The sequence below is a fragment of the Tursiops truncatus genome, chromosome 17, assembly GCF_011762595.2.
Source record: "Tursiops truncatus isolate mTurTru1 chromosome 17, mTurTru1.mat.Y, whole genome shotgun sequence".
NCBI classification, from domain to species: domain Eukaryota; kingdom Metazoa; phylum Chordata; class Mammalia; order Artiodactyla; family Delphinidae; genus Tursiops; species Tursiops truncatus.
Genome location: NC_047050.1, coordinates 65,489,605 through 65,514,717, shown reverse-complemented (window position 1 = coordinate 65,514,717; position 25,113 = coordinate 65,489,605). Strand labels below are relative to the sequence as shown.

Sequence of the window (25,113 nt, the reverse complement as noted above, 5' to 3'; positions counted from 1 at the left end):
ATTTAAGCTGTCTGTGGAACACACAAGTGGAAATATCAAGTAGGGAGGTGAGTATTTGTAATACAATAGATGAAGACTGCGCCTAAAGTTCAAACTCTAAGAAAATGATCACAGAAAGACTGAGAGTTTATTGCAGTTAGTACAAAACTGCTAAGAAAGAAAGCAACCATATGAGTGTAGACAATATGAGATGAAAATGTTGGGTGGCATAAAAGACATCAGTGGGCTTTACAGGATGTGCATGAAGAAAGAATAGGAAGATTGAAATGGAGTAAAGACAGAAACATTTCCCTTAGTTAAACCTGACTAAGGGTCCCATTGATTTCCTAATGAGAGAGGGCCGGGAAATCACCAGCAGAGCTAGAGTATATCACTGCTTTTACTATAAACAATGGTTAACATTTATTTAGCACGTGCCCCTCTTCTGGACACTTTGAAAGCACTCCGTGCACATTTTCTTTTTTGATCTTCTTAACAAATCCATGCAGTAGGCATACTTTTTATTCCCATTTTACATATGGGGAAACTGAGACTTAGGTGAAGGAAGCTGCCCAAGGACGCAGGAGTGACAAGTTTTGGAGTGACACTTCACTCGAGCCTTCTGACTCTTTATCCTGGTAATGCCCTTTCTCCTACTCTTCACATACAGCCTCGTCTAAGCCAGACTGTGTTTCTGAACTAGGAAGTTTCCCAATGTTCACAATATGTTCTTCATGTGTGTTGTTCAAGACAGTCCATTGCTTTCTAGCTGCCCTTTTCCCCATTGACTTATCTCTGGACTGACTGGGAGGTGGATGCTGTACTTGCATGTGCAATTCCCAATTCGTTACTTCCGGGTGGACTTGATTTCTTATTCTGGGGCCCAGGAGGGTGAAAATTGCCCAAGAACATCCTAGGGTTTATTTGGGGCAAACTATGAAGAAGGTAAATTGTGCCCTTTCTTCCTTTCATTTGACTTCAGTAACTGCCTTTTCGCTAGTACTATCCCAACTCTGCAACTTTCTTACTATTTAAAGTACTTTTATTGAACCTCTTCTGTGAACCTGGATCTGTGCTCCATGTTGTACATATAAAGATAAATAAAATATGTTTTACTGTAAATTCAGGAATGTAAACAAGTAAGTAGAGTGTGATATGATAAATGCTATAAAAAAAAGCTTCTTCAAGGTAGAGAGAAGCACAAAGCAGGGAGTACTAAACCATTCCTAAGAGTGAGGGTTTGATAGTTCTAGGTATACTCCCCAGGGCTAGAGCAAGTTGAGCTGGTTTTCAGAAGATAAAAGATTCCCTGGGCTGGATGTGGAGGTCATGTTGAGTAACCGGTGAAGAATCAGGCAGTCTGGAGGTACAGAGGTCTGATTTACCAGGGGACAAGCTGGAAACAGTGAGTAGTCCATTATGACTGGGGCAGAGTCTGTAAGATGGAGAGAAATAGGATGCAAAGCTGAAGAGGCAGGCCAGAGACAGATTTAGAGAGGGCTTGGATATCATGCTAAAGAGTTTAGACTTTCTCCTGTTCTGACCGAGAAAAGTCAACAAAGGATTTTCATCAGGGCAGCAGTATTATGAGACTTTTGTTCTTTAGGTTCATTCTGGTGGCTTCTTGGAAACTGATCCAACAGATTTTAGAGACACAGTTTGAGGGTAGGATAAAACTGAGAGATAATGAGGGACTAAATGAATGTAGATGCAGTGGAAAAGGAAGACAAGCGTTCTGAGAGCTATTTATGAGAGATTTATGAGAACCCAAAGGGAATGCTCACCAGGGCTGTTAAGGTTTCTGACATGAAAAAATATGGATGGTGATACCATGCAGCAAGAAAGAATTCAGGTCCAACAGGCTTCCAGAAGGGATGAAAATAAATAAGTCTGTCTTTGAATGTGTTTTCATTTGAAATTCCATTTGTACATCCAGGTAGAGATAGTGAATGAGGGATTTAAAATATAGGTTTGGAGTTTAGGAGAGCAGTGTGGGCTAGAGACAGAGATTTGAGTTATTAGCACACAAATGGTAAATAGATGTGTTTTTTGTAAGAAAAAAAAGGGCAGACTTTATCCTATAGAGTGAGAAGAGAGCTAGGTAGAGGATGGAAACTCCTGGCATGCCAACATTTAAGGGTGAAGAAAGGAAAAAGAGAGAGAAATTGTTTACTGGATGATTAAGGGAAACCAGACAGAAAGAGTTCACTGAGGCAAGGGACAAAAGAATTTTAAAGAGTTAAATGTCAACAGAGCAACAGGGAATAAGACACGGAGTGAAAAAGGGTCAGCTGGCTGTGGCAGTTACTAGGTCACCAGAGACCATGGAAGAGAAGTTTTGTGAAGTGATGAGGCCCAAAGCCAAATGGCAGTAGTAGGTTAGGGAGTAAACAAAGCTTGAGCAAGTGAAAGCAGTAAATGCAGGCTACTGGTTTAAGAAGCTGAGGTTAGACAGGGTGACTTTGCTCAAGGTGGTGAGGCTCATACGGGGTGTAGCCAGGGCGTCATACCAAGTGGCCTGAGGCATTCAAATATCCTTTGAGGGTTTTCATTTAGTCATTTATTTATTTATTCAGGTATGTATTGGTCACCTACTCTATTCTAGATGATCAGGAGTTAGACCCCTTAGATATCGTATCGTGCAAAGCAAGGTATGGGTAAGTGTCAAGAACAGTCTAAGATTTTACTCTACTTGCAAGCTAACACGTTAGCCTGCCACGGTTTCATGGCAGCTGGCTGAAGGGAGGAGACTCCTGGGTCAGAGAAAGAGAACAGTTGATTGCTTATAGCAATAACAGTAACCAGAGTAACATCATTTTCTTAAGCCAAGTTCTGGAGCCTCAATTCCCATAGGGTGGGTGACACAATTAGGGCCATGTGATGTCTACATACACAGCAAGAAGCATTACAGGGGAAGAATTCTGAGCTTAGGGAACTTGGATCTTTTATAACGGGCAGCAAGCATTGCCTAACCTTTGACCCAGTATTTAACTCTATTATATTGGACAGCAAATAAACCTGCCTTCTGCCTTCTACTTCTAGCTTCCACAGCTGTCTGCTATACAAACATTCAGGAAAAAACAGTCCAGAACAAAGGGAAGCAGAGCTTCTATTTGTAAGATGTGCAGAAATACAAAAAAAACTCATGGAAAATTGTCTCTGAACAATGATGTGGTATAAACTACAAAGTTCCTACTTAATATTCATTTTCTTCCACTTAGTAATAAAACCCAAATAGATACCAGACAGAAATGTACCTAATTGAAGACTGCGTGAGAGCTGGAGCTCCAGCAGCCTTCTTGTGACTGAAGGTTGTAGCTACACATCAAAAGGGGTAGAATAGAGTGACAGGAGGAGTCTGGGTCCCTGATAGCAGCTATGGACTGACTGCCTATCTCTAGATTTTATGTGAGTGGATAAATCTTCATGTGTTTATGACGTTATATTGGATTTTGCACTATAATGGCATATTAGCAGCCATACACTAATAGTTACTATTAGTAACTGAATGCAGTTACTAACTAACACAGATAAGGGAAAGAATCCTAGACAGAAGTCAAGATAACGAGGGGATTAGAATTACAGCTTTCAGTTTGCTACTAACTTACTGTGTTCCCATGAGTATGCAACTTGACCTCTGTCAACTTCATATTTCTCAGCTAACTCTTAGGTACTTCCTAACTCTAACATTCTTTTGGTTTTCAGTTCTTAAAATATCGATCCTTTTTTGTTTTTCAGTACTCCTTTGTTCTGTATCTTATTTTCTTTTGGACAGGTGCCCATCTGAAAAGTAACTGGATGAAAAGAAATCAGATAATATCTTAATTTGTTGTCTCCCTTCTCCTAAAACGGAAATATTGCACTTTGGAGATGTCTTAACCTAGGGGTACAACTTTCTAATGGATTCCCAGGCAGTTTAGTTATTTATTTATTTGGCCGTGCAGCATGTGGAATCTCAGTTCCCCAACCAGGGATCGAACCTGTGCCCTCTGCAGTGTAAGTGTGGAGTCTTAACCACTGGACCACCAGGGAAGTCCTCAGGCACTTTTAAGCTTAGTAGGTGAAGAGCTTAAATGAAAATAGCTCATAATAATGAAAATTATCTGTTATAACTTCTCTATTCTTAGTGCTTAGCACAGAACCTGGCATGCAATAGGTCCTCGATAAATGTTTATTGATAAACGAACCAACACCCTCATTTTAGAGAATAGAAAAATTAAGGGCTAGAAATGGGTGGGGGATGATCTCCTTTGATTATATTTGATAAACTGGTACCTTCACTACCATGCGGAATGCGGCCCAGGAGTTTTCATATAAAATAAATCCTTGATAATCTAAAATAGAAGAGGTCAAAAAGAAAAAAAGTGATATTTGAGTTAAATGGTTTCTGGTTATCAGTTTTTCTTTTTTAAAGAACAGTAGGTCATTTGTTCGTTGGAAACATAGCTGTCAGTTTAAATTATGCCCTCGTTTGAGTAAATTGATATTGGATAATGAGATTTCACTGAATGGCTGTATATATTTTTTTCTCTGGGCTAAATAATTCCAGTTCCTCTAACCTTTTCTCATGAATTCTATTTTCTAGGTTCTTAATCACTCTCTTTGTTCTCCCATGAGATTGAATAAAAATGTTAACCAGTAACACATACCATAGGATGAGTTTTACATGAACATTAGCTCTACATCACCTTTAAGTACATCACGTCATTGGTGACTATAGTGTCAGATCTAGTCTTTTATTATATACTAGAATACTATTCTTCCTAACTAATGTGTGGAATTGCCTCTGAGTTTGTATTAGTCTTAGTCTGTAGGTCCATGATGCCAACTCTCTGTATATTACCAAGAATCTAAATAATTAATATTAAGCAAACCAAATGGCAAGTTAGCAGGCGGGATTTTCTCATTTTCAATCTGAATATTTCATCTGTTCACTCATGAATCCATCCATCGATTCTTTCAACTAGCATGTATTGTTCTCTTACTCTGTGACAGGCTCTGTGCTAAATGCTGCTGTAGACACAAAAGAGAGCCCAGAGGCTCAAGGGTCAACACCAACTATAAACCAGCAATTACAATAGAGTGTGGTCAACACAGAGATCTAAAGACAGGATGCTATAAGAACATGACTGCCCCCGAATGCACTTGCGTTCAGATATCTTGAAGGACAAGTAGTTAACCAGGCAAAAAGAGTGGTTGCTGCACTATGTAATACTAACATATACTATAAAATAGTTATTACTCCTAAAGGATTGTAGATTGGGGGAGATGACTTTATGCGCTTGCCATGATACAGGACCATGACTGAAGTAGAATGCCTTTCCTGTGTCAGGTACTATGTGAGATGCTGGAGCTACAGCAGAGAATAAGCTAAATACGTTGGGGAGCTTAATGTCTAGAGGAGGATACAGACAAGGGAACTGATGGTTAAAATTAGTGACCTATTTTTTCTCAGGACAGTATCAGTTTATTCCCATTGCCCTGTCTTAATTATTAACCATATTCCCTTTCACTTTCAAAACTGTCCTGGTTTGAATGATAAAATTTTATATGGTCATCCTTGTCATGGTACAATGTGACAATTGCTACCCAAGAGGTAATAGAGGGTGTGATGGGAGCCTTGATGAAAGAAGAACAAGAAGAAGCTTCTAATGCAGTCAGTGAACCAGTACACTGATGTTACTGATGACTTATTTCTAGAAATTTACAAATGATAGCGATGAGGTAAATTCCTTATCCGAGAAGAAATACTCAAAAAAACTACCCAAGAAACTGTTTTAATAGCCTGACCCAGGGAATTGTTGATAACTCTGTTACACTGGTGCGGAAATGAAGGTGTCTAATGGAGCATCAAGCTGTGTCCATGAGAAGTCAGTTTTTCTCATATGCAATTAGCAGAGCTGTACAATCAATAGTGTGTCCCTTTGGAGGGGTAACAGAATCAATCGGTTTACAAGATTAAGCTTGTCTGGACGGCTGTCCATTCTGTTGGAAGAATGTTTGAGCTGCTATCAAAATGAATCCTGAAGTCACCCAAATGAAAATGTGTCTCAGAATTTCTTGAAGGTCCAAGGAAAGCGCTTGTGCACGTTTGGAAAGAAATGGATACACACATCATCATTCAAGGTATTTTTACTTTTTCCCATTAAACACATATATATACCTTGGAGGAAGAATCAGGAATATTTAAACTCAAAAGGCAAAACATACTTTGAGAATGGATTGAATTGATAAACAACAGATTATGTAAAAATGACCCCTTTTCTTGTATGTGTGAGGTTGGGGTTCCTTAGTGGCTTAGTGGCGTGTCATCCAGTCAGGAGGACTCAGAAAGCTAAAGAGACAGGAGGAGGGCTGAAGAGATACCTATTGTCATGCATCCATTTATCATTCTCAACTGGCTGTAACTACAGGTCCAGGGGAAGAGAAAAAGGAAAGTCTCTGAGACGGTAGCATGACTTTTGAAGAGCCAGGATTGGAAGAAAGAAGTAAGGGAGAAAACCAAAAATATTTAGCATCTCTACATGCCAGGCACTGGCTGAGTGCTTTACTTATGATGCCTCCTTGGTTCCAACAATGATCCAGGTGTAAATATGATGAAACCCGTGAATATGGGAAACCCGTGACTTAGGCAGTTTCAGTGATTGGTCCAAATGTAGGCCACATACACTGATGGTGCCTCAGCTAAAGCCCAGTTTAGTTAAACACCAATGACTGTGTTATTTCTTCTATTTATTCTTCCAGTAATATCTTGGGTCTTAAAAAATGGATATTTGTGATATGTGAAGTTGGTGAAAGGAGAGGAGATTCCTAAGGGAAAGACTGGCATGAATGGAGGTTCTATTTTAGCCGGGAGTAGAGCATGTTTACAAAACACATACCATAGACTCTTCTTCCATCATGGCTAGAGGTGGCCAAAATACAGCATAATCTTTTTAGCAGCAGAACAAAGAAATAATAATAATAAAAGATGAAATTAAACAGAGAAGATTATCATGTTCTCTGCAAAGAATAACCAGAAGATTCATCTCGGGCCCTGTATCAGTTGGAGTTCTTGGCTGCAAGCAACCATTACCACTTTTGGTTAACTAAAGCAAATGAAGAGGGGAAATCCAAAGAACTGACTTTCAGGAAGCGTAAGAACCAGGACGGCTCCTGGAATCAAGGAAGCAAAAACTGACAGTTTCTTCTAGGAGCTGCCACCAGCATAACGATCCAAACTCCAGTTTGGCTACGGGCCCACTCTTTGATGAGTGCAGCACTGAGAACAAAGGAGGTAGTTCCACAAAGCAAAAGCCATGTTAAAAACTACAAGATGTTATAAAAAAGAACGAAATAACACCATTTGAAGCAACATGGATGGACCTAGAGATTGTCATACTGAGTGAAGTAAGTCAGACAGAGAAAGACAAATACCATATGATATCACTTATATGTGGAATCTAAAACAAAAAAAAAAGGAACAAATGAACTTATTTATAAAACAGAAATAGAGTCACAGATGTAGAAAACAAACTTATGGTTACCAGAGGGGAATGGGGGGAGATAAATTGGGAGACTGGGATTGAGATATACACACTACTATATATAAAATAGGTAACAAATAAGGACCTACTGTATAGCACAAGAAACTCTACTCCATACTCTGTAATGACCTATATGGGAAAAGAATCTAAAAGAGCATGGATATATGTATAACTGGTTCACTTTGTTGTGAATCTGAACACCTGAAACGAACACAACATTGTAAATCAACTATACTCCAATAAAAATTATTTAAAAAAACCTATGTAATGTCAGCAAAAAACAGCCTATTGCCTTTAATTCTCACCACTATGGCTTTAATGCCCTTCCCCTATATATTCGTTTCTTAGAACTGCATAACAAATTACTATAAACTGGGTGGTTTAAAGCAATGGATTTATTCTCTCAAAGTTTGGAGGTTAGACATCTGAAATTAAGGTGTCCTTAGAGCCATGCTCCCTCTGAAGGCTCTAGGGGAAACTCCTTCCTTGCTTCTTTCTAGTTTCCGGTGGCTCTAGCGGTTACTAGCATGCCTTGGCTTGTAGTTGCATCATTCCAATCTCCCACTCCATAGTCACATGGCTTTCTCCTCTGCGTGTGTCTTCTCTGCGTGTGCGCTCCTCTCCTTATAAAAAAAAAGTGGCCATTGAGCTTAGTGTCCACCCTAACTCAGTATGACCTCATTGAAACTCAACTAATTACATCAGAAAAGACCCTCTTTTCAAATAAGGTCACATACCGAGGTCCCAGGTGGCCATGAATTTGAGTTGGATACTCTTCGATCCACTGCACCCTGTCATTCTTAAACCATTTGCTACTTTCTGTCAGAAACTAACTACACTGACCTTTAATTGACGACTTAAGTGTGTCTTTATATGGGGCTGTGAGCCTTTAAGTATATAAACATGTCATGTTTATGTTTTGCTCAGCATCTAGTACAGCGTCTGCTACACTGCAGGCACAAAATCAGTTTACTGAATGAATACGTAAGTGAATACACAAATGAATTACTAACTAGTAGAAGACATTAAAAAAAGCTATAAAACTCATGAATGACACTTGGCATGTAGCCCTACACAAGATTAGAGTCCCATGGCTCTGTCATATACCAGAATAACACTATTGCAGAAACAGCAAATAAAATTATGTTTCCTATCCCCCAGGAGGATATAATGAATCGACTATTGAGAAAATTGACTTTGCTTCCACTTTGATTCTTACAAATTCTCAGAAAAAACAGACAATTTCCAACTTCCATGTATTTTCCTTATATTTCTCATCTAACTGGCCTTTTCACAGTGTGATTACATCATGCAATGCTGTTTATCTCCTCCCTTCCTTGGCCCGCTTTCTTTACTTTCACACCCATTGCAGAGGAGTTTGCTTTTCCTTCAAGGATTTTATTTTTGTACCCTGCTGGTCTGCACTTAATTTACATCTTCTCCTCCAGCTTCAAAGGTTTGCGGAGTCTGTGGCTTCACCTCCTTAACAGTGGTCACTTTACTCTTTGAAGTTGAGTTTTCATTGGAAGAGAGACACTGTGTCTTTTGGCTCTTTCTCTTCACCCACACTGTCCGGAGATGAGGGCAAACCACAGCTGCCCTAAGGATTTTATGGGATAAACCTGATACTTTCTGAATATAAGGAGATAGTCCGCTTCCCTGCTATGACTTGGAACAGGAGAGAACAATGATTCTAAGTTTAGGCAAAATCTTTAGAGGCGCTGATCCTTAAGTGTTGCTCTGTCATGGGAATGTTTTGGGCATAAGAGGACATATGTACATTCCCACAAATCACCTGCGAGAGGCTGGCAGCGCTGTCTTTTATTGTTGACTCCCGTTTCCACAATATAACCTTCCTCCTTTGCTGTGCCTGCCCTGATCACACTTCAAGTTTACAATACAAGATTTGTTTTCCATCCTGTTCCTCATGCTTTGAGAGAGCTCACTTTGATGACAGTGCCAGGAACTAATTGTGAGGGGAACCAATTGTATGGGAGGATAAAGTCCATGGAGGCCAGAGGTCCACTGCATCCTGAAGAGAAGGGAGGTGCCATAAGAGGATGTGATTCCAGGGAAGATTCCCAACTTCCTTTCCTTGAGAACTCTCAGTATAGGATGTCCAACTCTCCCACTGGAATTAATGAATCTTATGTTTGGAATGGACTATAGAAAAATTCAAGCTATTTTAGAATATGAATTCCTTGGGCAATTGTTATAGAAAAGAAAGAGCTGAGAGTCAGATCAACAGGAGGCAGAATCTTAGCTCTGCCTCTGGTTGGGGTAACTTAGGCTAATATTAACAATACTGGCAAGCATTTATTTAGCACATACTATGGGCAAGGCAATGGGATGAGTGCTTTGCCCTCAACAGCTTACTTTATCTCAATTAACAGTTCCGTGAGTAGGTATTATTATTCTTATTATGTCTTACAAAATAGAACACAAATATACCAGGTCAGACATGTCTCCTAAGGTTACAGAATTACTAAAGAGGAGAATCAAGTCTTAGGGTAAGGTGTTGTGTGCTCATGTGCTGAACAACTACATAACACTGTAAAAAACTATACCTTGCCAAGCCTTGTTTCCTCATATGGAAAATGAGACTAATAATCCTACTTATAGTTTAATAAGATTAAAAAAAGTTGTGGCTGGATTGTGAAAGTGACTAGCTAATTACCTAGAACATACGTTTTCAACATGATTGTTAATACTCTTCTTTCTGCCTTTCTCTCTTCTGGAAACTACAAACCTTACATCTCACCTTGGGAGACGCTGGACAAAAGGCTTTGCTATTGTCCAGCATGGCTTGGTGACTTGGCCCAGTGGTTCCACAGGGCTGACTTGCTCATACCCAGCCAGCCCCATGAGAGCAAAGTCACGGGAGCGGACTCTACAAGGCTGCCAGGCATCGCTCTCTCCTCTCGGCACATCCTACTTAGCACAAGACTAATACGTGTTGGCCAGAGAAGCCTCCCTTTTGCTCCCTGTTTCACAATATCTTGATGAAATGTGGTTCAAAAGGGCACCAACCAAGAGTTACACAACCTCCCACTCCTGCAGCATTAAGAAACTAAAGCATCCTTCTGACTCTTCTGCAGCTCAATTGGGGAATCCGGTCAACCTCTTAGCCCCTTAGAATTCCCAGTGCGGATAACCTAAACCTTAGCCTCATTTCTCTAGGGGGCTGTCATTAGACCTGCTTCATTTATATAATTTTCACAGCCATCCTCCAGCGTCAGCGTCAGTGCCCAACTTTACACAACCGAAGCTCAGCAAGAATCAGAACCTCATTCAAAGTCATGCATGAAGAATTCAAACAAGATCTGTTTGATTTCAAGGCTCTTTATATTATTCCACTTTTCATCATTACACTGGACTGGCAGTCCAGGGAAAAGTATTCAGAAAAAGCATTCATTCATTCATTTACATATATTTATTGAGAGTCTATGATGTGCCAAATAGAGATGCTGGGGATATAGCAGTGAACAAAGAAAACTCTTCTGTTCTGGCACAAGCTTGCAATCGAATTGAGTAGGAAACAAACAATGAATAAACATATAAATGTGTAAATGTCAGGTAACAGTAAGTGTCAAGAGGAAGATAAAACAATAAATGCTGGAGAGGGTGTGGAGAAAAGGGAACCCTCTCGCACTGTTGGTGGGAATGTAAATTGATACAGCTACTATGGAGAACAGTATGGAGGTTCCTTAAAAAACTAAAAATAGAATTACCATAGGACCCAGCAATCCCACTACTGGGTATATACCCTGAGAAAACCATAATTCAAAAAGAGTCACGTACCACAATGTTCATTGCAGCTCTATTTACAATTGCCAGGACATGGAAGTAACCTAAGTGTCCATCGACAGATGAATGGATAAAGAAGATGTGGCACATATATACAATGGAATATTACTCAGCCATAAAAAGGAACGAAATTGAGTTATTTGTAGTGAGGTGGATGGACCTAGTGTCTGTCATACAGAGTGAAGTAAGTCAGAAAGAGAAAGAGAAATACCATATGCGAACACATATATATGGAATCTAAAAAAAAAAAATGGTCATGAAGACCCTAGGGGCAGGATGGGAATAAAGACACAGACCTACTAAAGAATGGACTTGAGGACACGGGGAGGTGGAAGGGTAACTGGGACGAAGTGAGAGAGTGGCATGGACATATATACACTACCAAATGTAAAACCGATAGCTAGTGGGAAGCAGCTGCGTAGAACAGGGAGATCAGCTTGGTGCTTTGTGACCACCTAGAGGGGTGGGAGGGAGGGAGATGCAAGAGGGAAGAGATATGGGGATATATGTATGTGTATAGCTGATTCACTTTGTTATACAGCAGAAACTAACACACCATTGTAAAGTAATTATACTCCAATAAAGATGTTAAAAAAAAAAAAGAGTCAAAGCAGGCTTCTCTGTTAAGGTGACTTCTGAACGGAGCCTTGGATGAAGTGAGGAAGCGATTGATGTGGGTACTGGGAAGGAGCATTCCAGGAAGTGGAGACAAAGGGTGCCAGGTCCCTGAGGCAGAAGTGTGCTCCACATGTTTGAAAAAGAGCATAGCGGCCCACATGTCTGGCCAGAGTAGGTCACATCACAAATGATCCCTGCCGGGCCATTGAGGGGTCTTGGTGTTTTGTTGTGAGACAGATGAGCTGGGGGAAGGGGCGGAGTGGAGGGGGCTCTGACCTTCAGAAAGTCACTTCAGTCTCAGCACTAGAAAATGAAGGGCTCAGACTGCATAGATAGTTCCCAAGCCTGGCTGCACGGCAAATCCAATAAGCATCCAGTTAAAGATCTAATTGACTGGGCTCCTGCCTAAACCCACAGACCAGGATTCAGTAGGTCTGGGGTCCCAGCTTCACTGGAGGTTCTGATATCCAGATGTATTTGGCACTGTTTTCCTAGACCCATTCTAGGATTTTCCTGATCAACCCCTCCATCCATCATTATGTCTGTACAGGGAAAGAGCAGTAAATACAATATTAGCAGGTGTGAAAAGGCTTCTGTTATTGTTATCTGTGTAAGCAATTACAGTATGATCTCATTACCTTCCTCTCTCATGACTGCTTTCTTTCTTCCTCTGAACATGAAGAAGAGATTAAATAGCTAAAGAGAGCAAATTATTACATTCTAATGCAGAAGGCTCTTGGATCAAACCCACTATTTGTCTGTGTGCTTTTCTGATGGCCTGCAAATTGACCTATCAAACTGGAGACTTGTGTGCTGTCTAAATAATCTGCTTTATATTCTGTAACATTGCTCCAATTACTCGTCCTTTCAATAAACTTAATCTATTGATTTGGATGCCTTATTCTATTTCACACTCTTGCTCTTGCTCAAGAAAAGCCTCAGTAGTCTCATAATGAAAGTAAAATAGACTTAAAACGCTCAGGGAATTTTCCTTCCCCAACACCCTTTATACCAAACCCAGCCATGATAATAAGCATGAAAAACTGCTACAGCTTCAGGTGAATGAATTTTGAATTTGAGAACTGACATAGATCGCTTTGCCTACTGATTCGTGCTGTGTTCTAGATTAGGAAGAATGCATTTCACAATGTGTAATCACAAGTGGAAACTTTGATGCCCAATCTTTTAGAGGATCAGTTTAGACCATAGATTTCTCTGGCACTAGCTCAGCAAACTTTTTCTGTGAAGGACCAGAAGCAAATATTTTAGGTCTAATATTAGACCATGCTGCAACTACTCAGCTCTGCTACTGTAGGACAAAAGTAGCCATAGATAATATGTAAATGAATGGGTGTGTCTGTGTTTCAATAAAACTTTATTTACAAAAACAAGTGATGGACTGGATTTGGCTAGCAGCCAATTTCATTGAATTCCAGTCTAGTCTAATTCCCCTGTTTTTGTTTTTTCTTCTCATTTTAGATTATGACATTGAAGCCCAGAGACGGTATTGACTTAAACTTGCAGCACAGCCGAGAAGGGAACCCGGGTATAATGCTCCTTAGATTACACCAGACAGATCTTTCCCAGGGGTTCATGCTGATATTCAGCCACATGCACTCCCATCTTCAAATGCAGAACCGAGAATGAGTTGAGTACAGGCTGGTGAGATATTGGTATGTGCCTGAGACCACTGTCAGTGGCTCTTGTGCCTGCTGCCTATCTTTCCTCTTCCCTTTCTGGTTGTGGGGCTGTGGAAGGTGCTGTTAATCTGTATTAAAGGTACATTTATACTTTCTGCAACCATAGCAGGTAAGAACCAAGATATTAAAGGAACTGAGAGTAAATATTTGAGACCAGCTATGAGGAGGGCATCAGTGTTGGACCCGAATGCCTTTACAAACATACTCCATTATCCAGCTTTTCTGTAAATAGACTGTCTCCCCCAAAAGCTTCCTACTTACTTTCCTCTGAGCATAATTTGTACTCAGTACCATGGATTCCAACTAAAATTTTCCTCTTTTGGGCCTAAAACACCATTCATTTGATTTTTTTTTGAGAAGTGAGATAAAAGCAAGTGGGTTGCTTATAATGAAACAGAAAGTTGCAAACTCCAATTTCCTGTAGCTCCCCAAATCTTGCTCCAAAAAGTTGAATACAGTTTTGTCTTCTTGCAAAATTTTGCTTATAATAACAAAACCTTCACATTTCTCTTAGATTAACAAAGACCCTACATTTTGTTCCTTATTTTACTCTTTTCTACAGGAATCTCCCATACTGAATTGACTTTTGGTCAGAACCTGAAGAGCTATGGAATTTGCTGTGAAATTGCCACTTCCTATTTATTAATGAAGGTTGAAGGACAATAGTCCTTGCTAACTGGAACTTTCTCTACCCTATGCTACTAACTCCTCAACCATGATTCCAGGGTTACTTAATGTTCCTTTCCCCTAATTATAGTGACCACACCCATATCTTAAGCTACATTTTGTTTGTTTGTTTGTTTGTTTGTGGTACGCGGGCCTCTCACTGTTGTGGCCTCTCCAGTTGCGGAGCACAGGCTCCAGACGCGCAGGCTCAGCGGCCATGGCTCACGGGCCCAGCCGTTCCACGGCATGTGGGATCTTCCCGGACCGGGGCACAAACCCGTGTCCCCTGCATCGGCAGGTGGACTCTCAACCATTGTGCCACCAGGGAAGCCCTTAAGCTACATTTTAAATCCCACATTGGTTGACTTCAGACTCATCTCAGGAATAAAATGGACAGAAATGACATGTGTGGACATTTGTGCAATACTGTTGACAACATATTACATTTAGTTGTCACTTTTGTTTTTATTTTCAGCATTTCTTCCAGGGTACTTTATTTTTATGGCAAATATCTGGATACTAGAATAAAAAAAAAATCAGTAGGTTTCCAGCATCTGGTTATCAGGCCCCACTTTTCTTAAGTTCTAGGAGGAAAATGTTTTTCTCTCACTATTACTAAAAATCGATTCTCTTTAGTGATTTAAAAATATTTTAAGGGAAATATATCCCTGCCCTTTTAAGGATGAAAAGCCATTTGTATCAGCAGAAAATAAGCTTGTAAAAGTCCCATAAGACAAAAATTACAATTAAAAAGTGATCTTAAATAATTCTATGCAAAATAAATTCTACCCAATTAAGCAGTTCAAAGGAAGAAATGATGTAGACCTGTGATTTACTGCAGACCTTTTGAAAATTGGAAGTAAGAGTTGGAACAACTACTGCCGTTAAAAAAAAAAAAAAGAAAAATCAGAGATGAATTGTGTTACTAGAAACTGTCCTTCCCTAATTACACCAGCCTTTGAAAGAACAAGCTGAGGCCATGAAGAATATAATGAAGGTAAAGTCAAAATACACTTTGGTTGTATATTTCTCCTAGCAGTCTTCAAAAAGAAAAACTCACCTTACAGGGAAAAGGTGAATGGCTAGCAGGGTCTCCTTAGAGACTTTAAGACATCTTGATTTCAATGTTTGTACCAATTTCTGACTGACTGATTGAGCCATTGACTGGTTGATTGCCCGTTACATGCTAGGTATTCTGCCAGGCACTATAATGGTAGCCTCTGTTTTATGGGTCAACATCACTGCCACTAGAGTTTGACTTTGCTGCAGGTACTCAGATGACGTTATCTTCTCACCATCCCAAGGGCCTCATCACTTCTCCCTAAGTTATTCATTTCTATGGTCAAAGCCCATTCTGCTGACAATACAGTGTAGGAATATACCATATTTCCATGAGTCACTCAGTGTTACACTTGGTGAGCTTTCTTATTCTTCAAACCTCACTTACATCTATTGGGCCTGATGACATGTAGACACTAGGAATACAAGATGAATGAAACACGAAAACCTCTGCTCTAGCTGGAGAAACACATATGATCAAAATGTCTTATACTGGCACAAAGACTTCAATAAAATATAAGAGTCAGTGGGGACTCAGGGGAAGAATTTGGCAGCTTTGTCATGGACAGCAGTCTTCCCAGAAGTGACACTTGATTTGAATCTTGTAGGTAAACAGGGTTATTATTACCGTTTTTGCGAGGCCAGTTCCACTATCTATGATAGATCCTTCTTTCAAAAATGTCATTTCTGGCATCCAACCTCTGCCTGAGACTCAGAAGACATTCAAATGTATCTTCTACCCCAAATCCCTACTCAAAGGAAATTTAGTGCTATACCAAGACTAGACTAAGTACGAAACTCCTTTACTGCCAGCAAATATTTTTATCTACTTGCGATACTATCCCTGAGATTGAAGGGGACTTTTGATCATAATTTACTTGAAAGCCCCCAATATACATCTTTATTATTTCTCCATTGGATCTCTTTGGAAATAGATCTCCTTGTTGTTTGCCTGATTTGACAGATACCACTCTTGTACAGTAAATTCTATACACTGGGTTCCTTAACATCTTTCTGTGAGCTCCATGATTTTTCTCTCTTCCTGGTCACTTGACAGAATTAAGGAGTTGGTTGCAGCTAAAAGCAAAAAAATGTATGAAGGAAGAAACATGTAAAAAGGACCAGAGAAGGAATTTCTCTGATATAAATGGAAGTAAAAAGTGGCACACATGAGAGGACACCCACTTAGGAGACACATCTACTGGACTATAAATGTGCATGGGGAAGAGGCAGGAGATAAAGCTGGGGAGACAGGCAAGAGCCAGACCGGGAAGCCATGCCACGGATTTTAAAGCCAAGCCATTACATGCCATGCCGAGGATTCTGAGCTTCATCCTTCACGTAATCAGAGACTCATGAAAGATTGTAACCACTTCAGTGAAGCAAGGAGATAATGCAATTTTTTCTTAAAAGTTACTTTGGTGGCAATAGGTGAGAATAAATAGAAGGGGCTCAAAAAGAACACCAGGTTGGACGCTATTAGAAAAGCTCTAATGAGGAGGAACTAAATTGAAGCTGGAAAATAAGGAATTAAGAACAAGAAGGAAATGAGGAATTTTTTTAAAGACGTGAAAATTGAGGTCATAAAGACATTACTGACTGGTTTCATTTATTCATGTGTTCATTCATTCATTCATTTGACGAATATTTTTGACTGCTATGTGCCCAGCATGTATGTGCAAAGCCGTGAACAAAACAAACACTCAGCTCACATTTGGTTTACAGCCTAATGGGGGAAGAAGCAAATATCAATGGCGTTATTAGAAATAAAGTAATTTAGGGTTAAAGGGGGCTTTTTTAAAAAAAAATGGGGTTGTCAGAAAGACCTTTCTGATAAGGTGATATTTGGAAAAGCGCCTGAAAGAAGTGAAGGAATGAAACTGTAATATAGTTTGGGTCAGAGTTTTCTGGGCAGAGCCAATAGTATAACCGCAGTCCCTAAAGCAGTGCATGTCAGAAGAGTGTTGTAAGAGGAGAAGCATATTGAAAGGAACTGCATTTTCAGAAAGTGTCCTTTGCCTCCAGTGTCCCTTTTCCTTTGGGCCCCAAACATGACACCTTCCTTACTCTCTTTTCTGAGGCCCTGGAATGTTCTATTGGCTTATTTTCACCTATTAGAGACCTAAAGGCACAGGGTGTGCTGGTTGTGCTTAGCCCTTAGAAACAGCAGGCAGCTGAAGGGTCTCGAGGCTTCATTTTTGGTTTTAGTGCTGTTTTTTGCTTTATTTCTTAAAAATAAATCCCTACAGAGGCTATTTATTACACAGCAGCAGTCAGCGTGCAGCAAGCAGAATTGTTTTTCATAATAAACCTATTCATCTCCTGGCATGTCAGAAATTTCTCAAATTGATAATTATAATAAATATGATTAATACCATATTATATTTCAGTTGTTGCTGTAACATAATTGGGAACAAATATCGTATTGTGATGTTGACAGAGTCGGGTCGGTTGGTGCCAAATGGTGGGAACAGCCAACTGCATTTCATTAACAGCCACGTTCCTACAATGCTATTAAGGTTTTCATAATCCCTTTACTCAGGGTTGAGCATCCATTCTGTTAGACAAATGACTGCAACACTCACCCTGGAAGTAAATCTGCTGGTGATAATCTCAGCAAGATGGGCTCCCACAGGGATATTAGGTGCCCTGCCTGTGAAATATGCTGGGCAGGTATTGTGATGTTGCGTTGGAGGATTAAGGACTAATCAAAGGGTATGGAAAAGGGGTTGGGACTAACAGAAATGTAACAGGTGAGTCTGCATTTCAGGTGGCGGGAGGGGGCGGAAGGTAAGATGCCTCATGATCCCTCAGGCTTCTCCAACCTTACCTGCTTCTCCCTTGGTCATATTTACTGCTTCTGCCATACAACTACTGGTAGTTCTCCAAACACATTAGATTGTTCCCAGGCTCCTGACTTCTGCATTTGCAAAACGCAATGATCACCTCTTTATATGTCCTCCCAGCTTCTTTGAAAGTCTAACTCTTATTCATCCTTCCAAATCTGATTCAAGTGTCATTTCCTCCTTCAAGCCATATTCAACACTTGCCCATTTTCCCTCCACTGGACTTCGATGCTACCACATGTACTTGTCCATGACTACGCATCTTACAGTGTATTGTATTTACTTGGTTTCATGCGTGTCTCTCAAGTTCTCCTTGAAGGCAGTACTTAGACCAGGCAGAAGATGGCTTGGCTTAGAGAAAGTGCTCAGCAAGTAATTGTCGAACTGAACTAGAATGAGGGGTACTTAGAAACAGTCTGGGTACAATGGGGCCAAAGCTGCTGACCACTCTGGTGGCATACACAGAATGCCTCTATCGCACCGAGTGCGAAAGGCACTGCCAAGGGCCCTGGAAAGCTTTGGGACACTTTCCGTAGATACACCCATAAAGGCACACACATGACTGTTGAGGAATAACACATTTCCTTAGAATCATGGGTTCTCAGCTTGAGACAAATTGTAGATAATTTTCCCCAAGCCTGTACCAAATCACTTAGATTTATAATAGCAGAGATTCCTGGGCCCAGCCTTGACCTTACTACATTATTCATGTATCCATTCAACATTTAAGTACTGACTGAACACCCATTATTTGTCAGGATGCTGGGCTAGGCATTGAGGATAGAATACTGAGTAAAGCTAACATATGCCCCACATTCATGTGGCTTATTATCTTGTGTATATGGGGGAAGGGGTTGCAGACAGCCACCAACCAAGTCATTACACAAATAAATATGTAATTTATACACACACACACACACACACACACACACACACACACACACACACATAAACTGTGATAAAAAGTTTCAAGGTGATAGGAGTATGTCAATGGTCAATGGCAGGATCTGAACTGAATTCACCCAAATGAGTAGAAGTCAACTTGGTGAATAGAGGCTGGAAGGCAGAAAACATTCAGGCAGAGGGAACGGCTTGGGCAGAGGCTAGTCGGCCAAAAGAAGCAGGTGACATCTGAAGAACTGGAGACAGGCCTGGGAAGCTGGAACACAGAGAGAGGAAGCTGGAGAGGTCGGCAGGGATAGGACCAATGAGGGACTTTGAGACTAGATTATAGTTTGGGTCTTGGTTCTCAAGAGTGATGGGAGGCCTCCCAATAGATTTCATCTGGATAGTAAATGTTTGGTCATATTTCATCTAAAGAGATCACTCAGTCTGCAATCTGCTGCAATAGGAAGAGGAACAAGTGTAGCAGCAGATCAACAAGTCAGGAGGCCCTGGCAGTGGTCCACATGCTCGTATAAGGATAGTAACAGTGGGGATAGCGAAGAGTTGGTGGATGCAAGAGATATTTAGGAGGATACAGTGGCAGGAATTGGTGATGGATTGAATAAGGATGAAGCGGAGGAGAAACTACTGAGGATGACCAACCTTTCTGGAGCAGATGGACAGATGTGATGAGATTAGATGAAGGTTTGTGGAGAATCAGACTAGATTTGAGGAGGCCTCCAGGATCTGCATTTTCAAAAAGAATTCCAAGTAACTCTTAGTCAATCTTGTACAGGTATAGCCAACTGGAATTAGAGAATTTTTGAACTGATACCTTATAATAACCAGACAAGTTGCCAGTCCACAGTGAGTGCTAAATGTTCCCATTTGTCACCTGCAAATTTTTGCATCTGAGTCTCAGTTCTTGTTGGCATTTTTTTTCCTAGCCCCACTTGACTCTCTAGCTCAGGGTTGTGGTGAGAATTAAATGAGGCTCTTCATTCACTCAAATATACTTATTAAGCTCCTAATGTGTGCTAGGCTCTGCCCTAGACATGGGGGATTCAGAATGGAACACATGTGATACATACCCTTAAGAAGCTCAGGGTCAATGGAGAAAGGCAAATGGGGTATTAGTTTCATTTCAACATAATTAAATGCTACGCCATAAGAAAGCCCAGAGGAGTCAGCAAGCCCAGAGGTGTCCCAAGACATGGAGCAGACACTTGAAGTTAAGTCTTTTGGAATAAGCAGGACTGAGCCAGAAAAAGTTATGGGAGAGCGTGTGAGTCAAGGGGAAGCACAAAATCTTTGGACAGAGCGCAGACAGTTAGCATTCCTCCCTCTCTTCCTTCCTCCTCCTCTCCCTTCCTTTTTTGCATGTTCAAGTCCCCATCTTGTCCTGTCTACATTACCTACTAGTTTAACCTTTTTACTTCCAGAGTATGTACAAGTTATTTAGTTCAAGCTCTTATCACTTCCTTCCTATCCCTGCCAAGACATCTTACTGCACCTTGGCTACTAACGTTATTACTACCACTTCCTACTTTCCTGAATCTTCGTCTTCTCTTTCCTGTAATTGTCCTTTCTCTGTACTAAGGTTCATGTTGCCATCTGTAATCCCAGGATCCTATACTGACACTCACATTCCAGAATTTTGCTTCATTCATTACTAGAAGCATGTTCTTCTATCCGCAGTCTCTCTGGCATTGGACGGTGAAAGACATATATTCTTACCATAGTTTTTCCACGATGTTCAGAGATTGGGTGACTTCTATAAGTTCAACTGAAGGGTAAGGGGCAGAGCTTAAATCCAGATTTTCAAACACCCAAGTCCAGTTCACTTCCAAACACATCATGCTACCTCAGATATATTGTTTCCATGCCACCACAATGATCCCACACAATCTAGGAGTGCAAATGGCTTCAGGTGCAATTGTTAAACACTGAACTTTGTATCATTTAAATTGTTACTTTTATTTTCAGGGTGGAAACAGCTGCTTTACTAGACATTTGGGCCCTTTCACCTTCCTAGGACTGTCTCCACCAAGTGTAGCTGTTCTCTCAAGCATTTCAAGGTCGAGTTAGGGGCTACCTAATGATGTCATCCAGGAGCGGGGATCTGGCTTCTCAGTTCAGTTTCTTCTCTCACCAAGTGGTTATATGAAGTTGCTCCCCCAAATGCAATCCTGCCTCCGCAGTCCCCTGCTGCGGGAAGGGCTGGGCGGCTTTCTTAACCTCTGCGTGTGGGGTGGCACCCCTGGCGGTAGGGTGGGATGTCGCCGTGCATTCTGTCTCAGACGCTCTGGCCCACATTAGCTCAGGATGTGCCCCCCACGTCAGGGTTTCCTCAAGAGCTAGTCGGATGCACAACACACTCTTGGATGCGGCTCAGCTAGAGAGCCTAAGGAAACTGCAACTTTAGCCTGTGGCCTCTGTCCTGTCATTCACTCTTCTGGAACGTCATTCTGCCCCTTCAGCTGCCAGAAATCTCCTCCCCATATGTTCTGGTCTTGTCAAAGGCCTGTGTACTGGTGGGTCTTGTTTCGAGCGGGGCCCCCATCTCTGTATCAGGGGCCACATGGTTCACATGCCATTTGGAATATAATGTATGGGGAAAGAAAATCACATTGGACAGATGTGGCTATTTTCAACTGCTTTGTCATTTCTTGTTTTTATATATAAGTACTATTTTTCCATTTATTAAGTAAGTCAATGAAGATGTTAGAATGCATCCTGCATGCCCATATGTCAAGTTATTTCCATGTCACTCTCACTCCGTTGATGTCTACATTGGTCAGTACGCTCTTTATGATGAATGCCAACACCTACTTGAACTGATTTAGTCAAAAGGGGACATTTATGGGGAGAATACTGGGGAAATCTCACATAACCACAGGCTAGACAAGATGACTTGGCCTCAGGGTCTAAAGGACTTTTGATCTGAGCTGCTCACTCTTGTCTCTATTTCTCTCTGAGGGCCGGATTCATTCCCTTCCAGCAGGGTGGGCAATGCGATGCGAACACATTCTGAGCTTCATATGCCATATCTCCTGCCATCATAGAAAATCTACACCTCTTCTCTGTATTCTAGTTTCAACAATTCCTGGGAAGTTCTTTAATTGGTCAGTCTTGGGTCAGCTACTCACTCATAGCCCAACTGACTGTGACCACAGAAGGAGGCAGGGTACTGGTGCGTTGCTAGAGAAATACATTTCATCATGATGCTTTCTTGAGTAGGAGAGAAAGGGCTGGAGTTACTTAGATCAGGCACACTAGGAATATAACATTTTATATGTAACTAGAGAGTGAATTATCTAACTAAACATTATTTGTACCATTGCCAGGGTCATTACTTTGTTTAAAATAATTCAGGGACCTTATTTGAGCCAGCACTGCTCTAAGCACTGAAAACAAAGTGGTGACTAAGACAAAGTCCTGCTATCGTGCAGCTTATATTAAGTAGGGAAGATAAAAAATATTTAAACAAAGAAAGAAAGAATAAAATCATAGATAGTGATAAATACTAAATAGAGTATTGAAATAACGAAAAGGGTGAGTGAGTGCTTTAACTAGAGTAGGAGGGAAAACCTCCGTAAAGAGGCGATGTTGAGCAGAGACTTGAATGATTTGGTGGAAAAAAGGGTGTACCAGACAGGAGGAGTAGCCAATCAATGCAAAAGCTCTGTGGCTGGTACGAGCCTGGCATGTTCAAGGGATGGAAAGAAGATCACAGTGGCTAAGAAAGATCATAGTGGCAGTGCTGGGGTTCAACCGCAGATCTGTGGGGCTCTAAGCATGTGTTCTTTCTACTCTAGCTCAGCTGTTCTGCTCAGAACTGAGGCATGAATTAACAGGGGAAAGCTTCTCTGACTCTCTTTGTGCTTCAGAGAAATGTTGAGAATTGTACATCCCAAATACGTATTCCTTCAGCCCCACTCCACCTTGCATACTTTCAGAATAGAAAGCTCACAACCATTTAATCTTCAGATAGGTTTGGTTGTTAGAAAATCCTTCCCTCTTTTGAAAATTCAAATCTTACTTTACCTTGTATTTCCTGCACACAGGAGCTTGTGCTGCTTTTCTTAACAAGCAGGATAAAGGTAGTCCCTCTTCCCAACTGTCTATTGAGTATTTGAATTTAATGCCTATATCTCCTTCAGTTCTCTCTCCTTCATGAGAAGCACCCCCAGATTCCTTTATTATTTCTCAGGCCTAAGGTGTAAAGACACTGACCACCCTGGATAACCCCACACCATCCGTTGATCCCCTTAAGAGTCTTGCCTTATGTATCTAATCCTTGTGTGCTGGGTTTTGTCATCAGGAAACTCTCTCTGGCATCTGAGTTGGGGAAATCAGCCCAAATATTCTGCAGCTGTGGTGCATGCTCCACTACACTACCCCACATAATTAGAACCATTGGAGCAGTGAGCTCCTCAGTGATGTGGGCTCCAAGTCTCTTATCCCCAAGATTAGAGGTTCTTGACAAGGAAAAAAGTTGGCAGGAAGGGTATAAAATATATATTTTCATATATATAGATGTAATGTATATTCTGATAGAATATATATATTCCGTTAGAAGAGAACATATATATATATAACATATATAATATATATATATACACACACATATAGTCTATACGTATATGTACACAACACATACATAAGCATACATACTTATATGGCTCAATATAAGTTCAGCCTATTTTATTATATTATGCAAGGGACAGCATAACTAAATAATTAAAATTACAACCCTGACAATTTTCAGGGGTCACAATAATCAAGAGGAAATTATCTACAGCAGTGAGTTTAATGAAGTTGGGAAGTAGAATCATTCACATGAAAAAGGGCAACAATTGCAGGGGATGGAATAAAAAGAGACTTTGGATTTCTAGTGCAAGCTCAAATATTCGAGTCACTGTTGTTAGTTTCTTTCTGTGTAGAAAAAGAAACTAAAGAAGGAATTATTGCCTGAATTTCTTCTGTGACTGTGAGTCTGGATGAGGCTGAGAAGGAAACAGAAGGAAAGTGATGTTAACTGAGCTAGACTTGGTGCATTCATACGCATGCTCTCGCTTCATCTCACCATTACCCTGTTTGGAGATTTTACTATTCCTATTTTCCAGATGAGGAAAGTGAAAAGCAAAGGGCCGCAGACGTGTCTGTGTCTGGGTGAAAGCTGAGTCCCATGACCCCTGCCTGGCTCGAAGGATCTTTTAAGCATCCCATTTGTCAGTCTATGGAATCCTCTGTCAAGTCCTGCTTCCTCAGCTCCAAGGAGCAGAGGTTATTAGAGTGGGACTGGAATGACTTCATTTCCAATTTCTAATTTTTCTTTTCCTTTGTCTCTTTCCTCCTTCATTTCACCTTTCAAAATAATTTCTCCAATCACATTTCCTTTCCAAATTTCCTCTTGGCCTATGCACTGTTTCCTCCTTTATGACTGTTACAAATAGCTCTCATCCTAACTGGTGAATTGGAAGAAACGTTACTCCCTGAGAATAATTAACTCTTTGTTAATCATATGCTTGGAAAGGGATAGAGAGAAGCCCTTTGAAGCCTACCTAGGAATTGCAATATGGCACTTCATTTATCAGTACAAATGGCTTTGGTTTAGCGGGTATTTGATGATGTTAAAAGTGGAGAGAAGAGAATGGACTTCAGGACACGGGGAAGAGGAAGGGTAAGCTGGGACGAAGTGAGAGAGTGGCATGGACATATATACACTACCAAATGTAAAACTGATAGTGGGAAACAGCCGCATAGCACAGGGAGATCAGCTCTGTGCTTTATGTCCACCTAGAGGGGTGGGATAGGGAGGGTGGGAGGGAGGGAGACCCAAGAGAGAGGAGATATGGGGATATACGTATATGTATAGCTGATTCACTTTGTTATACAGCAGAAACTAACACACTGTCGTAAAGCAATTATACTCCAATAAAGATGTTAAAAACTAAAAAAGTGGCGAGGAGACCTTGATTTCTTTCTTTTTTAATTTTTTTTAATTTTATATTGGAGTACAGT

At 40.7% G+C, this 25,113-nt stretch overlaps 1 protein-coding gene and 1 long non-coding RNA gene across 3 annotated transcripts in view; one reads left to right on the top strand and one right to left on the bottom strand.

Annotated features, from left to right (window-relative positions):
* The window catches only part of LOC109549456 (uncharacterized), a 663,670-nt gene that overhangs the window by 179,592 nt on the left and 458,965 nt on the right, over positions 1-25,113 (bottom strand). The gene's annotated exons all lie outside the window — the stretch shown is intronic.
* LOC109549457 (uncharacterized) lies at positions 1,305-17,700 on the top strand. Its single transcript, XR_002175747.3, has 3 exons — positions 1,305-1,384; positions 13,410-13,603; positions 14,193-17,700. It is a non-coding gene; the product is annotated as an uncharacterized lncRNA (long non-coding RNA).